A 17,106-nucleotide genomic window follows, 5' to 3' on the forward strand; every position below is an offset into this window, starting at 1 on the left:
GACTGTATTTATGTAACAATATGACACACCTACACATATTCCTGTAACAGTATAACACACTTACACCTCTGCACACTGCTTTCACAGAACAACAAACCTACAGATGTCCCTATACCTGTAATATTGTTTTTAAGTTAACAAAATATTATAGAAATATTGAGAAACAAATACTTCATATTTCAGATCAGAAAATCCTCATCAATCACTCTGCAATTGAGGAGATCAGTGCAGATGTCAAGGGATGTAAAGTGATATAAAGGCCCAGTCCCATTTCTTATGTTTACCCCTACCCTTTGTTTTCGGGTGTCACCTTGCCCCTTGGAGCTGAGTCACAAGGGTCAGTTGTTGAAATCTTTTCTACAAAATGGGACCCTCAAATAAAAAGAGCATCACTTCATTAACAGCTACCAGCGCTGCTCTGTAGGCGACCCTGCCAGTCTGCAGTGACAGCAGAGGAGGGTAAAGTTCAGCTCCTCACTGCTGGGCTTTAGTTACATTTAGGGCATCATATGCCTTCAAAGAGGGAGTCAATTATTTATTATCACCCCCCTATTTCTTCAGTGATATGAAACTAAAGTCAGCTATTCGCCAGCTTCCTGAGGTGCCTGAATGTAACTGCTACACCATTTAAGGTGGAACAGGAAATTTAGATAGCTAGCCACTGAGACATCAGCACTACAGGCATATTTTTACGTTTGTTACGAAGAAAAGGACCACAATACACTGAAACGACATTAAACTAAAATAATACAAACATTACTGTAATTTTTTAACAGAGAAAATACTCACATTTGTGGGTTTCCTACCCCTCAATCTCAACAAGAATCAGGACACCCTACACCTAGGAGTGAACACAAATAATGGAGGGGTAGGGCTAAGCGGTAGGGGCGAGGGGTGAAATGGGATAAGGCCAAAGAGGGGCATACGAAATAGTGGCAGTGAATAGTGTGTTTGTGGGGGGCAGAATGAAAAAAGGGCAACTCCGCCACCCAAATGGGTCCCCAGGAGAGAGGCCGGTTACACCAAGGACAAGAAAAGCACCTCGTAAATAACTGAGAGTGTGTTTAAGAGCATATAAATTCTGTCTGCATGCAACCAGCTTTCGACTTTTCCAAATAAAAAGTGCCACACACTGAGACTTGAGCTTGGCACTGCTTTAAGCCGTTTAGATGACACTAGCCAGAACAGGGTCACCAGGAATAACCACCCTGCTTAAAGAGAGTTTCCTGGTGCACTTTTAACACAAGAGCTCTGCAATATAGACAAAACAGGCAACTAGCATTACAATTATACTGCTACATATTGCGATAGGCCATGCCAACATGGTTGCAGTATGAGAAAAGACTGTACGACTGAAGTTGTAGGATATTCGATGGTAGGAGGGGCTTCAGACATGGTCCTCCTCCCAAACTTCAGTTATATGGTTACTTCGATACCACTGTAGAATAAGGCTACCCTTATAAAGGGTTTATGAATAGTTGAAAATGAGTTTATTAAAGGTTGTTACTTAGGTCATAAACACTTAAACTGTTTATAGCACATTAATAAAAAGGTGAGCTATTATATCTGATATAGGAATATGTGAGGAAGCTGATGGATGGAGACGAGAAAGGAAAATCAGTAAAGATTGAAATCTGAGGTTGAACAGTATAAATCAACGTGGGTTCACTATTAGGCACACAGCAGGTCACTGTTGCCCATTAGACTGTTCTTATGAATGGTTTAAAATGATTATTTATTTACTAATAAGGCCATAAACACCTTATAATCATTAATAAGCAGTTATAACACATTAATGAAAAGGTGAGCTATCATATCTGATGAATATGAATCTGTGATGAAGCCGACAGTTTAACGCCGACTGATGGAGTAAGATCAGTAAATGTCACCTTTGACAGTAAAAACAAATGTGGGTTCACTATTAGGCAAACTACAGTCCTTTTTATTTATGTTATCACCACTTATTAATGATTATAAGGTGTTTATGACCTTATTAATAAACTAATTTTAAACCATTCATAAGAATAGTCTAATAGGCAACAGTGACCTGCTGTTTGCCTAATAGTGAACCCACCTTTATTTATACAGTTAAACCTCAGATTTTGATCTTTACTGATTTTCCTTTCTCTTCTCCGTCAGTCAGCATTAAACTATCAGCTTCCTCACATATTCCTATATCAGATATAATAGCTCACCTGTTTATTAATGTGCTATAACTACTTATTAATGACTTTGAACGTGTTTATGACCTAAGTAATAGCCATTAATAAACTAATTTTAAACCATTCATATTCAAAAGTGGTACCATTTCTTCAAGTATGACTCAGTGATGTTACATGATTACAGATTTACATTATTTTGATGATGCATTTCTGATAGATTACACAACACCTTGATTCACCAAAACACCTGCAGACACACTTATCTGGAATGTGATTGGTCAGGATGCTCACAGTACACTGTAAAAACTACTGCGGGTTGATTTGCATATTGAATATCAGTTTTGCAAAGGCCAGCAAAACAGTAATAATTAAAAATGGTACATTGCGCAAACCCTGTTAACACTGTTTAGGCCGCATATGAGTACAAGTAAGCTGAAAGCAGTCAGATGTAGAGTCCTGGGAGACCCTGTCAAAAGGGGAAGATGAAAATCAACAAAAGATAATCTTTTGGTTGAAGATCAGGGCTGACAGCACAAGACTGGGAACCAAGAAATGCCTTCAAACAACCAGAAACCCATAAAAATACTACTATCACAAAGAACATCAACCTTTCTAATGTAACTGAAAGCAAATTTAATCTGCAGAATGAGACAGAATGGTGGAAGAAAGGTACCCAGTTCAAATCTATGAAAATCTTGCCAAAATCAAGAAATAAGGTCAGTTACATAAACACTCCTTTCAGGGAAATGACCAAATAAGATTTCCTTTTAAGCAGCAAATGACTTTTTCTCAGTGAGAACGTAATAAATTTGGGTATTAAAGTGGACATTCTAACTGCGCTGGCCACAGTGAGGCATAGCCAGGTTTAAAGAAACCCTGATGTAGGCTATTTCCCTGCCCGCAAGCACAGAACGACTATTCTTAAGGCCGTCTTCAGCTGAAAGCTCAGAGATTGATGTGATATAATGTGGAGTGGTAGAAGGGCGTCTACACGCTAGCACTATTTTTAGCTGTTTCTGAACATTATTCCTGGTTTCTAAACATAGTGACCACACAGGAGGGCACGGTAAACCTCTCGAGCTTGAAACCCAGCAAATGATCTCTCATGCATGGTGTAGGTGCAGCAGATTCTATGGTTAAATGAACAGAGAAAAAGGGTGGAGAAGCTAAGACATTAATGCTAATGCCATCACACAGTTGGACATCACTGATGGAGATCACTGATAGAAAAGCAGTTCCAAAGTAGCACTGCAATGACAATGTACACTTACATTTAAAAAGCCTCTATAATGTTCATATGATCCACACAGTCACTCTGACAGACTGTAATACACTACAGGAAGTGTAGGGGGCGATATGGCTTCTACTGTTTCATTTAAAAAGCTCTATAATGTTCATAAGATCCACACAGTCACTCTGACAGACTGTAATACACTACAGGAAGTGTAGGGGGCGATATGGTTTCTACTGTTTCATTTAAAAAGCCTCCATAATGTTCACATGATCCACACAGTCACTCTGACAGACTGTAATACACTACAGGAAGTGTAGGGGGCGATATGGTTTCTACTGTTTCATTTAAAAAGCCTCTATAATGTTCATATGATCCACACAGTCACTCTGACAGACTGTAACACACTACAGGAAGTGTAGGGGGCGATATGGCTTCTACTGTTCTGTTGCACTATTAAAAAAGTTCAGAACTTTGAAAGATGGCAATGATGGTGTGTGTTTTGGAGGAAGTAGATATTGAGACAGCACCTTGACGTTCCATCTGTAAATATGTTGATTACATAAATGTATTTATTTTTTAATTTATTTACTCTATAATTATCAGCATTATTATTGTTGTTAATGTTTTTCTATTTTATTTTTTTTTCTATTAATTTTTATTTAAAAGTGAATCACACTATGTTTCACTGCATCTGTAAAGTATGGGACAATTGTGGGTCATCATCCATTTGGAGTGAGAATTTAGTTGGATACTTATTTTTACTATATCTTTAAAAAAATCTATTTCTTTCATCCCAAAACTAAATCTTAATATGTCCATTAACATCTCCTATTATCATATATGCAGAAAGGAGCTGAATTCCAAACATATTTTACAGTCACTGGTGTTGTATGAATGTGGTGTAACACCAGTGATGGTGACTCCAGTGACATTCTGGTTAAAACTGAGGATTTAGTAAACTGGCTGACTCATTGGTGGTCAGGTGACCTTGTGTGAATATTTAAAATCAGTAATAAAAATGATAATATGACATTATTTTGACAACATTTTAATTACCCAACCATTAAAGCACACAACACCAGTGACACACAGAAGTTATGAGCTGCCTGATAAACAAATGTATTAATAAATTAATGAAATATAGTGAGCGAGTGTGACTCGCCTTCTCATGCTGAGATGCTTCCTCTCTGATGAGCCTCGACCCAAAGAAGCAGTTTAATAGAGCTGAAAATGCTGTGTTAAAATGTAGAATAAGAGTCCTGATCACAGCAGTGACCAAAATCTCTCTGACAAACGATTTTTTAAAATACATATTTTTTAAATGTAGTATAACGTTAATGATATAAAATTAAACATGAATCTGTTTTATACAAATTTCTAAGTTAAACTCCTTAAAATTATTGTTTTATATTAAAAATGGTTGAAAACTGGTTTTGTGACGAGCTGTTTTACAGATGCAGAGCGACTATGAAACAGAATAAATAAAGAAAAATCAGAGAATCATAAGAGAAAAGTGTTATTTAATCTTAGGTCGACTGTGTAAATGTACATACCGACTTCTGGAGCTGTTCATAATATTTTGGGCATCATTTTAAGCCCTGAGACCTTTGTAACGTGGTTTCCCCTCCAAGTGGAGAATGACCAACAATGCCGTTCTGAGCTGATGTTTTATGTTATGAGATGGCGGGAAGTTTGGGGAAGGGGTGAGATGTTCAGATGTAGTTTGACTTGAATGAACTAATACTTGAACAAATATTAGTTTAAGTTAAAAAAAAGAAGGAAGTTCAGTGATGAAGAGATAAAGCAAATGAAGAATGAAGCTCTTTCTCACTTAAATGTTCCACAGAGGTGTTATTTCACTTTGGCTATGAAAATATGTGAAATGATAAAATGGACTGTGAACACATATTGTGGCTGCATATTTTGCACCACGTCTTCTCACCTCACATGTACGTCTGGTTCTGAGAGTTTAAACAGTGCTATTCTGATGGTAAACATTATTTCAGCATGTGTTAGTGGCTCGTGGCTCCGTCTAGCTGCTGTGTCTGCTGCTGTTATTGAGAGATGTCTGTCAGTAACAGATCTTTGAGACCGTAACACAAATTTATGCCTGGTTTGAAAAAGATCAGGGAAAAGCAATGCCAAACTGACCACGGTGAGCTTTTTAGCAAATCGAGTGGAATATGAACCCCCCCCCAGATTTTGCAAGCATGCACATTTTGCGTTTTTTTCCCATAAACTGTGTGTTTAAGCATGTGCGCCAGATTTTTACATAACACGCAAGAATGCATCCGATTTGCGCCTCAAACTGGCCTGGAACACCCAAGTTGTGGGAGTCTTTCAGTCATGAAAAAGTAGCGGCGTGGCGCACAATGCAGAGTGGAGACGGAGTTTCACAGCAGCACACTGATAATGCACAAACATCTGTCCTCTGCTAGTTCGATTAAAAACGATTAAAACTAAATGGAGCATAAATCTGGGAGGAGGACCACGCCTGAAACCACTTCTCCTTCCAAATGCTATATAAATTCCCATCACTACCTTCCATTACATGATGAAGTCTTCACAAGCCCCACCACCCCACCCCTCAGTCTATATGGACGTACCCAAATTAAGGTGGGGGTCCGGCCTTCCAATTCCAGACGGAAGCTGCCCAGAACTCAGTCTACCCTCATACTACCTTCATATAAATTTGGGCCCGATCTCTTCCCGGTGTGGTGGGGTTTGGTGCTGCCCAGATTTTCAGGTTTGAAAATTTGGGTAAGCATACCGCTGGCATGCCTTAAGCCCTGCCCTCTTTGGGCATGGCCAGAGGTGTGCTCCTCTGTAGGCACACCTGACCCTACTTGTGGGGGAGGGGCAAGTGGGCCAGCCCAAATTTACCCAGCTTCATTCTCCACCCACTGTGGGTGGGGCCAGAGAGCATCACAGGGGCTCTAGGTCTTGGGCAGTCATGGGCTGGAGGTTAGGGAACCAGCCTTGTTGCCGGAAGGTCGCCGGTTCGATCCCCTGCGTCGATGTGACTGAAATGCCCTTGTGCAAGGCACCTAACCCCCAACTGCTCACAGGGTGCCGTGGATAGGGCTGCCCACTGCTCCAAGCAAGCGTGCTCACTGCCCCCTAGTGTGTGTGTGATGTTTCACTGCACGGATGGGTTAAATGCGGAGCTGAACTTTCCCCCTTTGTGGGACTAATAAGGATCACTTACTACTGCCATATGTTAAAGGCACGGTCCGATCTCACAAATAATGGTCAGTTGCAGCCCAATGCAACAGCATATGTCAGGAATACGGACCAGCACACAGTTTCATTATGAAACTACACCGATCAGTCACAACATTAAAAACACCTTGTTTCTACACTCATTGTCCATTTAATCAGCTCCACTGACCATATAGTTTCACTTTGTAGTTCTACAGTTACAGACTGTAGTCCATCTGTTTCTCTGCATACTTTGCCCCCCTGTTCTTCCATAGCCAGGACCCTCACAGAGCAGGTACTATTTGGGTGGTGGATCATTCTCAGCACTGCAGTAACACTGACGTGGTGGTGGTGTGTTAGTGTGTGTTGAGCTGGTACGAGTGGATCAGACACAGCAGTGCTGCTGGAGTTTTTAAACACTGTGTCCACTCACTGTCCACTCTGTTAGACACTCCTACCTTGTCAGTCCACCTTGTAGATGTAAAGTCAGAGACGATAGCTCATCTGCTGCTGCACAGTTTGTGTTGGTCATCCTCTAGTCTTTCATCAGTGGTCACAGGACGCTGCCCACAGGACACGGTCAGCTGGATGTTTCTGGTTCGGTCCAGCAGCGACAATGAGGTGTTTAAAAACTCCAGCAGCACTGCTGTGTCTGATCCACTCAGACTAGCACAACACACACTAACATACCACCACCACGTCAGTGCTGAGAATGACCCACCACCCAAATAATACCTGCTCTGTGAGGGTCCATGGGGGTCCTGACCACTGAAGAAAAGGGTAACAAAGTATCAGAGAAACAGATGGACTACAGTCTGTAACTGTAGAACTACAAAGTGCACCTATATAGTAAGTGGAGCTGATAAAATGGACAATTAGTGTAGAAACAAGTTATGGCTGACTGGCGGATGTCAAAGGGGTGGTATAGGCTCAGTGGATGAAGTGGAAGTGGCTACGTTGGCATGCTGTGTCCTCAAAATTGCATTTCTTTCTTCCACGACACAAAAAGCCAGAAACAAGAGCTAAAAGGAGGTGAGTTGACATGAGGTCCTGGGATGAGCACAAAGCACAGCCACTATAAAGGTTGTCCAGTGCACACAGCCTTCTGGTAGAGTACTCTAAAGCCCTAAAACTGCGCTGTCCTCATATGACAATTTCCGTTACCTCCATTAGCTATTTTGGCTGCCAGAGGTACGGTTGCTCATCCAGTGTCTCCTAATGTGCCCCTCCACCCCTGTCAAGGCCTAACTACTGCCCCTGCACACAATATCTGGCCTTCAATTCATCTATATGAATGTTATTTTCCATCACAGGCTACTAAGTGTCCAACATTAGGACTGCACAATTTATTGTTAATAGAACGTTATTATAACAGCCCTCGCGATACTGATATCTCAGCATGCAATATGAAAATGAGCCAATAACCAATCACTGAACGTTTTATCGCATGCTGTGAGCATCAGGTGTTCTTTGTTCTTTCAAGGCCTTCACATGATCCAATAAACATTTTGGTCAAAAATAAAGCAGATAAATTCTTAACATCATAAAAAGAATAAAAGAATGAATGTGAATAATTTTTAAAGAAGAAATATCGTATCAGTATCAGTATCCTCCGATATTCAACGTTTTAATATCGTATTGGGAAAAGTGATATCATGTCACCTCTAGCTGCAATATGCGTATTGCTGTTGTCGGAGGAAAACCTTCTATCTCCAAAATGGTAACTTTACAGGAGAAGGAAAAAACCTACTTTACTTTTAATGTAAGTCAATGGAACCAGACTTTTTTCCGAGCCATTTTGGGTCGTTTCTTTTGGTCCATTCATCGTGAAAATTACACACAATGTAAAGAGCAACAGGTCTTTTCAAATTATGTGAAAAACTGAAAAACTCCAAAAATGGAGATACAAGGTTTTCTTCCGACAACAGCGATATATTGATACATACCATCCAATATATCGAAAACACTACCGTAATTTAAATATACTGGAATGTACAGCGTGATTCAAAAAGATTCATCTGATTTCAAGGTGATTTATTTCACTTGTAAATCATCACAGAACAATGCAGTAAACTGTAAATTGTTTAAGTGAGCATAAAGTTTATTATGTAATTTTACAAGTGCTCAATATGAACCTCCTGCAATATGGTATTTTGAAAAATCTGACTTGCTAGGTCTTATTTTACTTAATGATACCCCAGATTACAACTGTAGACTTCCACACGAGCTAACAAGCTAGCTTGCCCAAAGTCTATATCAGGCAAGTCAAACTGGGGACCTTCCAGGCCAAAGTGCTGCTGTGTTTAGCGTTCACCCTCAACTAACACTCTCCATTCAGTTCACGAAGGCCTCGCTGATGAGCTGAATCAGGTGTGTTTAATGAGGCAGTGAGCTGAAGTCTGCAATGTTTTGGCCCACAAGGACTGGAGCCTGACACGTGTGATTTATATGATTAAAATTTTGCCTTTCTGATTGAACTATCTGAGCCACCTCCTATCAAACATCCTCCCTCCAGGTCTTCACTGTCATGTATACATTCTTTAAAAGGATAGTACTTTAAGGGTTCTCTAGTAAAGACAGTGGTTCTATTTATCTGCATGCTTACATGATTCTTTGCATGGTGAAATGGTTCTTCAGACTGATGGAGAATGTGTTGTATACGGTTTCATGAAGTACCAAAAAGGGTTCTGATATTGTTACATCTTGTCAATAAAAGAACCCTTTTGGTGCTATACAGAACAATTTTCATTGGTGGATCATTCTCAACGCTGCAGTAACACTGACGTGGTGGTGGTGTGTTAGTGTGTGTTGTGCTGGTACGAGTAGATCAGACACAGCAGTGCTGCTGGAGTTTTTAAACACTGTGCCCACTCACTGTCCACTCTATTAGACACTCCTACCTTGTCAGTCCACCTTGTAGATGTAAAGTCAGAGACGATAGCTCATCTGCTGCTGCACAGTTTGTGTTGGTCATCCTCTAGTCCTTCATCAGTGGTCACAGGACGCTGCCCACAGGACGCTGTTGGCTGGATATTTTTGGTTGGTGGACTATTCTCAGTCCAGCAGTGACACTGAGGTTTTTAAAAACTCCAGCAGCACTGCTGTGTCTGATCCACTCAGACCAGCACAACACACACTAACACACCACCACCACGTCAGTGTTACTGCAGTGCTGAGAATGATCCACCACCCAAATAGTACCTGCTCTGTGAGGGTCCATGGGGGTCCTGACCACTGAAGAACAGGGTAAAAGGGGGCTAACAAAGTATCAGAGAAACAGATGCACTACAGTCTGTAACTGTAGAACTACAAAGTGCACCTATATAGTAAGTGGAGCTGATAAAATGGACAATGAGCGTAGAAACAAGGAGGTGGTCATAATGTTGGGCCTGATCAGTGTATGTCCATACGTGACTCATGTAAGTTGAATTTAAGAGAAATTAATATAGGCTGATATATGTCATTTGTTTGAAATCCATATATTGCCTACATCAGATTTTCATACGAAATGTCCTGACATTTTCCTTGATGCTGTCCAGCCCTGTGAGCAAACCACAGCCATCCCAGGGTCCTTACAGCCAAGACATCCACATTGGGAAGGGACCTTCTTCGAAAAGCCCAGTTAGCCAAGTCTATTGTATCCTTAATATGATTCCTAATGCGCTCTGCGCTTCTCCAGGATCTCCAGTCTTTCTCAGCACCTTCTCCTACTGGGACAAATCTATCTCTAGTAAGGTATTCAGATGGCACTGTGCCCATGTGTGCTATTGCTGTGACAGTGAAACTACTTTCCAGAGCATTCGTAGTGGCTGCTTGCTAATCAGCCTGAACAAAAGAGTTTTATTTTGCTTTTCAATTCGTCTTGTATTTGAATACAATGCCATGCATATCAGGGAGTGCAAAGCTCTGCCCGAAAGGCTTTTGGAATGCAAATGTGCTGTGATTGATCGTGTTATCTCAATGTGTGTTTAAAAAAACAAACAAACAAACAAAAAAAACAGGCTGACTCGCATGCACCAGCGATGAAGCCTAAACAGCATTAATGAAATGTTCCTGGAGCGGCTGACAGGCCATTTGCCCAGAGGGGGGAAGGAGATGCAGGCATGGCCCCGGCAAAAAAGCCCTCTCCCCTCACCCCTCTGCCACTTCCCAATCCCTTTTATCCCGCCTACAGGGCCGGCCTACTTAGCCTGCGTTAGCTGGATTTACTGACGAAGCACGGCGCTATGACAACAAACAAGGGGGAGAATGGAGTCCCGGTGCCGCTGCCACGGACAGATGTGCACCACTTGCCACAGCGTGGGGGGAAGGGAGGATAGTGCACAGGGAAGCATGGGATAGAGGAGGCTCCTTGGAGCAGGCATGAGCTATGTGATTTTGGACAAATCGTTCTACAAAGCGTAGTCTTGTTTTCCGAGTAGAAGGCGGCTTCTGAGAGTTTGCTTGGAATTTGAACCGAAGTCTTGGGCCCAATCCCATTTCACCACTCAGCCCTGCCCCTCCATTGTGCGCGTTCACATCTAGGGGTAGGGTGTCCTGATGTATGTTGAGATAGAGGGGTAGGGTGTAGTGTTAGGGCTACTTGGCCCTCCAAATGGTGTTTTTTTTAGAGACTCCAAACAGAGAGTTATGAGAAAAAAAGAAAAAGTGGCAAGATGGCAGCACAAGCGACCAAAAAAACACACAAATGTGAGAATTTTCTCAGTTAAAAAATTACGATAAGCATTGTATTATTTTAGTTTAATGTTGTTTTAATGTATTATGGTCCTTTTCTTCATAACAGGCATAAAAAATCACTAGTCGTATGCTGATGTCTTGGTAGCTAGCTAGCTAAATTTCTCGTTCCACCTTAAATGGCGCAGCAGTTCTGACGCCTGAGGTGCCAGAATGTAACTGCTGCTCCATTTAAGGTGGAACGGGAAAATTCGAACAAGAATCTGGCGAATATCTGACTTCAGCTTCATATCACTGAAGAAATAGGGGGGGTGATAATAAATAATTGCCCCTCTCTTTGAAGATCATATGATGCCCTAAATGTAACTAAAGCCCAGCAGTGAGGAGCTGAACTTTACCCTCCTCTGCTGTCACTGCAGACTGGCAGGGTCGCCAACAGAGCAGCGCTGGTAGCTGTTAATGAAGTGATGCTCTTTTTATTTGAGGGTCCCATTTCAGAGGGAAGGTTTCAATCACTGACCCTTGTAACTCAGTTCCAAGGGGCAAGGTGACAAAGGTAGGGGTAAATATAAGAAATGGGACAGGGCCTTGGAAGTTCAGGATGAAGTTTAGTCTACTAAACCTTACTCTTGTGGGAAAAGCTACGAAAAGTTTTGTTCGTAAACAATGCCAAATAGCAAATAAAGGATATCACTATTCTAAGTGTACTCATCCCTCCTGAGTCGGAAGCTAAACAAAAGACTTTCCTCAAATTGTAGAGATCCGCTAAATCCTGAATTAATGTTGGTAGGTTTCTCGAGATGGCAGCTTACACTGCTTATGTTAGGCAGCGGCAGCATAAAGACAAAGGTGATAAATAAGGCATGAGCTGGGTGCCAAAGCAGCATCTAAATTTATCTTGCAAGAAGCCTGACTGAGCTTGAGCTGGGCCTGGCATTGAGAGGTTTTTCTGCGAGGGAAATGAATGAAGAAATCAGGGTACGCTCTCCCGGGACTGCCAGGCGGCAGGCTGACTAAAGGGACAGACTTTTAAATAAGCCACCGCAAAGAAAGGGAGGGGGTGGCTAGTGGAGAAGTGTAATGGACACTCTCTCCGTAGGGGAAGAGAGTGTGCATCAATGCACAATGCGTGGGCCTCGGCATCATCCTCACTTTCGCCTGTGTTATCGGATCAAACCGGTACTCTACTGGAGAACAAAATGGTGGTGGGGGACAAAGGTTTAGGCTGCCTGCGGAACTGGATGAGTCAAGCATTGAATAAATAGCCTAACCCATTTATCACACATCATCGCTGTATTTCTCAGACCAAGAAAGACATTGTGATATCATTGATCACTCAGGAGGCTAGTTCAGCACACAAGTAAGGACCCTCAGGGCCTTCTAGGCCATCAGAGAAGACCTGATGATTTCTGTGAAATAAACACATGAATATACGTATTTTTATTTAATATAATCAGCAGGTTTGCTGTATTTAAACTCTGCAAGTATTTGTAGTAATGGCCTTATTTCATTTTTCAGTTTTGGTTGGAAATAAAAGGGTTAGATTCTTGAAACGCCTGACAGAAAATGATCCAATCAGGATTTACTTTCTCTGTGGTATCCAGGTAGATACAGCCAGGCGAGCTCTCCCATTGGTCAGGACTTCAGGAGCTGAACTGAAGGCCTGATATATCAGGTTAACCACTAACATAACTTGGAACTGACAGTGAAATCAAACAATCTCGATTTCCAATGAATGGGAAAAAAAGTTTTGTGAGAAAATACATCACTCTAGGCCTTCTGGAAGTTCTAGATAGGTAACTGCGAACAAGAGTGGTACCCTGACCAATGCATTATAGTACAGTATAGGACACTCTTCAAAATGATGGTTATGGGTTCTTTAGTAAAGGTCATCCTCTAGTGCTTCATCAGTGGTCACAGGCCCTGTTGGCTGGATATTTTTGGTTGGTGGACTGTTCTCAGTCCAGCAGTGACACTGAGGTGTTTAAAAACTCCAGCAGCACTGCTGTGTCTGATCCACTCAGACCAGCGCAACATACACTAACACACCACCACCACATCAGTGTTAATGCAGTGATGACAATGACCCACCACCCAAATAGTACCTGCTCTGTGAGGGTCCATGGGGGTCCTGACCACTGAAGAACAGGGTAAAAGGGGGCTAACAAAGTATGCAGAGAAACAGATGGACCACAGTCTGATCCATGAACACTCAAAGAATCATTTGCATGATTAAAGGGTTCTTTGCATGGTGAAAGCGTTCTTCAGATTAATGGAGAACGTGTTTGTTGTTCTACATAGCACCAAAAAGGGTTCTGCTATTGTTACTTGTCAAGCTTGTAACAGTAGAAGAACCCTGCTGGTGCTATATAGAACCATGAACACTCAAAGAACCGTTTGCATGCTTAAATGATTCACTGCATGGTGAAATGGTTCTTCAGATTGATGGAGAAGGTGCTGTAGATAGTTCTAAACAGAACCTTTTTGAAAGGGGTTCTAAACAGCACCAAAAAGGGCTCTTCTTTTGTTACAATGTCAAGGCTGTAACGATAAAAGAACCCTTTTTGGTGGTATATAGAACCCTTTTCAAAAAGGTTTTATATAGAACCATATAATACACATTCTCCATCGATGTGAACCCTTTCACGATACAAAGAACCCTTTATTCATAAAAAGCGTTGTTTTTAGGTGTTAATGATTCAACATAAAACCATTTTCTTTACTTAAGTACACTGGAGGAACCATCTTCTTTAAGTATGTAGTTAGAAATGGAACAGCAGCAGCTCTGTGCCTGGATTCTTTCCTAAAGGAGTCTCTGTAAAAGCGCTATAAGGTAAATTATACACTCATGTTCATAACAAACCTAAACTTAAACAGGGGATAAACACAGAATACCACAAGCTTCAAGTGTCTGCATGTAGTCTAAAAGGGCCAAAAAATGGCCATGTGGCGTCAACTTAGAGCTAAAGTACTACTAGAGTCCCGTAGGGGCGCTAGCTGACTTTACCAGGTATTTGCATTTATGGCCTAGCTCTAATACAGTTTAGCACTGCAGTACAGGAATCATTTTAATGAAAGTTAAATATGCAGTAAATCTTAAGACCTACTATTCAGTAACTACTTCCACTTCTTCTATAACTAATAACACAGCAATGTATGTAAGTTACACAGTTGAAATGCGGGCGCTTACAGTTTAAAGGGAGAAATAAACTTCACAACAGGACCATAGACATCCTATTGACCCCAAACATGAGGCTGAGTAAAGCCATCTTCATCCTTTGCTGTGTGCTTTTTTTTAGTGGAGCTTGAAGGCTTCAAGGAAACTACTACAGCCCAGAATAGAACCCTAGATTAAGCCTACTAGACTGGCATTGATTTGAAGGCCTACAATAACTGTTGTACACTACCATGCTGGTAAACACTGACCATTCAGTGTGTAGCTGGAGTGCTTCATCTCACATTCAGCGCTACAAAGCAACCCTTCCTACACTGATCTGTCAAGAAAATCTACTTTAAGGCCACACCATGGAGTCATCGCACCGTCCCGCAGCCTGTTAATGTGAAAACCCCACGTCCCAACACATCAGTCCACAGTCTCGTCCCGTCGTTACACACTCTAAACGTGGTCTGCATTCATTCACGCTGAAAAAAATCCCACCCCACAATGCCATACCAATCCGAAGACTCATCCCACCACAAAAAATGAGGTCTGCATTCATTCATACTGAACGTCTCCGGCCCACCACATACCTATCCAGAGACTCATCCCACTGTTACACTGGTCGTCCTGTTGAAAAAAAACAGCATTCTATGCTGGTTTACACTGGTGTGGTGCACCCAGCGCAGCCATGCTGGTTGACCAGCATACCAGCATCCAAAACACAACATATTGCTGGTGACCAGCCTAACAACCTCCATTGCTGCTGACCAGAATACACAACATACACTGATTCTGCTGGTGACCAGCCTAACGACCTCCATTGCTGCTGACCAGCATACCAGCATCCAAAACATCAACATATGCTGGTTTTACTGGTGACCAGCCTAATAAACTTCATTGCTGCTGACCAGAAAACACAACATACGCTGGTTTTGCCGGTGACCAGGCTAACAACCACCAACGCTGCTGACCAGCATACCAGCATCCAAAACATCAACATACTCTGGTTTTGCTGGTGACCAGCCTAATAACCTCCATTGCTGCTGACCATAAAACACAACATATGATGGTTTTGCCAGTGACCAGCCTAATAACCTCAATTGCTGCTGACCAGCATCCCAGCATCCAAAACACAACATACACTGGTTTTGCTGGTGACCAGCCTAACAACTTCCATCGCTGCTGACCAGAAAACACAACATAGGCTGGTTTCACTGTTTTTTTCTATCAGGACTGCATTCATTCAAGCTGAGAACCACTCCAGTCCAGAGTCTCAGGCGATCTAAACTGGACCCTTCCTCTCACACTGGACCATCACAACATGGTGACCGCATCCGTACCGTTCCTCTTCGGCTCCAGCGTCAGAAAAAGGGGGGGTGACGTCATCAGGAGCCTCCTTGAGCCATTACGACTCAACATCAGCGTGCTTGACAGGCGAGACAAAGAGGTTATGAACGATGCACAACACCCCAAAAACCGACCCTCTGCTCCTCCACAGTCCCGTCCCAGCTGCGCGCTCCTTCGGGTCGATTCGTCCTCTGGCTGGACACGGCCTTTTTTTTTATTTTTTTTTGGTTGTTTTTTGTCTAGAGGTCCGATGATGGAGCTGGTGGCATCATCAGACTATCACATCAACATACACCATCATACACCCCCCACTCCCCCCCACCTCGTCCATCCACTCCTGATCGCTCGTGCTTACCTGATCGTGGTGTCCGTGCGAGCGTTAATCCATGCTGGGATCCGCAGCCCTGCCTCGATCACGTTTCCCACAACGCTGGGAGGGGAAAAAAATGAAAAAGCCAGAGGGTCTCAGCAGCAGCAGCAGCCCTGCCCGTCGTCGTCTCAGCTCCGAAGGGAAGAATAGATGTTGCCATAGAGGTATAAAAACCTTCGTGGAGTCCGAGCAGGGGGGCAGAAGCGAGCGCGGTCACTCCATGTAGGGACGGATGGAGCTAAAGCAGCAACGTAACGCAGGCTAAAAATAAAGGATAATGTGTGTTCATGCTGGTTCTCCACACAAAGCTTATTGCCTGCCTCTCTCTCTCTTTCTCTCTCTCTCTCTCTCTCTCTCTCTCTCTCCCCTCTCTCTCTCGCTCGCTCGCTCACATGCACACGCACACAAAAACAGACCAATCCCATTTAAAGAGATACGAACAGCAATATCAATAATGCATTGCTCTGAGCCGTTGAGCATTGAATTGGCTCTTTTTTACATAAGAGCTAGATATACCTCTGCAGTGAGAAACTGCATATATATATATATATATATATATATATATATATATATATATATATATATATAACCGCCCCCCTCACCCCAACCTTTCTGCTTTCTACAAAACTGGCTAACATTCTGACCACCTCCTTGTTTCTACGCTCATTGTCCATTTTATCAGCTCCACTTATTATATAGGTGCACTTTGTAGTTCTACAGTTACAGACTGTAGTCCATCTGTTTCTCTGATACTTTGTCACCCTGTTCTTCAATGGTCAGGACCCCCACAGAGCAGGTATTATTTGGGTGGTGGGTCATTCTCAGCACTGATATGGAGGTGGTGGTGCGTTAGTGTGTTGCGCTGGTGCGAGTGGATCAGACACAGCAGTGCTGCTGGAGTTTTTAAACACCTCAGTGTCACTCACTGTCCACTCTATTAGACTTGTCGGTCCACCTT

At 42.4% G+C, this 17,106-nt stretch overlaps 1 protein-coding gene across 1 annotated transcript in view; it reads right to left on the reverse strand.

The window, feature by feature from the left end:
* fbxl16 (F-box and leucine-rich repeat protein 16) overlaps nucleotides 1–16,491 on the reverse strand; it is a 43,101-nt gene extending 26,610 nt beyond the window's left edge. Inside the window, exon 1 of the mRNA XM_036590488.1 lies at nucleotides 16,134–16,491. The gene's annotated coding sequence lies outside the window, so the exon portion shown is untranslated. The remainder of the gene's footprint in view (nucleotides 1–16,133) is intronic.
* Nucleotides 16,492–17,106: the final 615 nt, after the last annotated feature.

This window comes from Colossoma macropomum, unplaced genomic scaffold (genome assembly GCF_904425465.1).
Source record: "Colossoma macropomum unplaced genomic scaffold, Colossoma_macropomum, whole genome shotgun sequence".
NCBI lineage: Eukaryota > Metazoa > Chordata > Actinopteri > Characiformes > Serrasalmidae > Colossoma > Colossoma macropomum.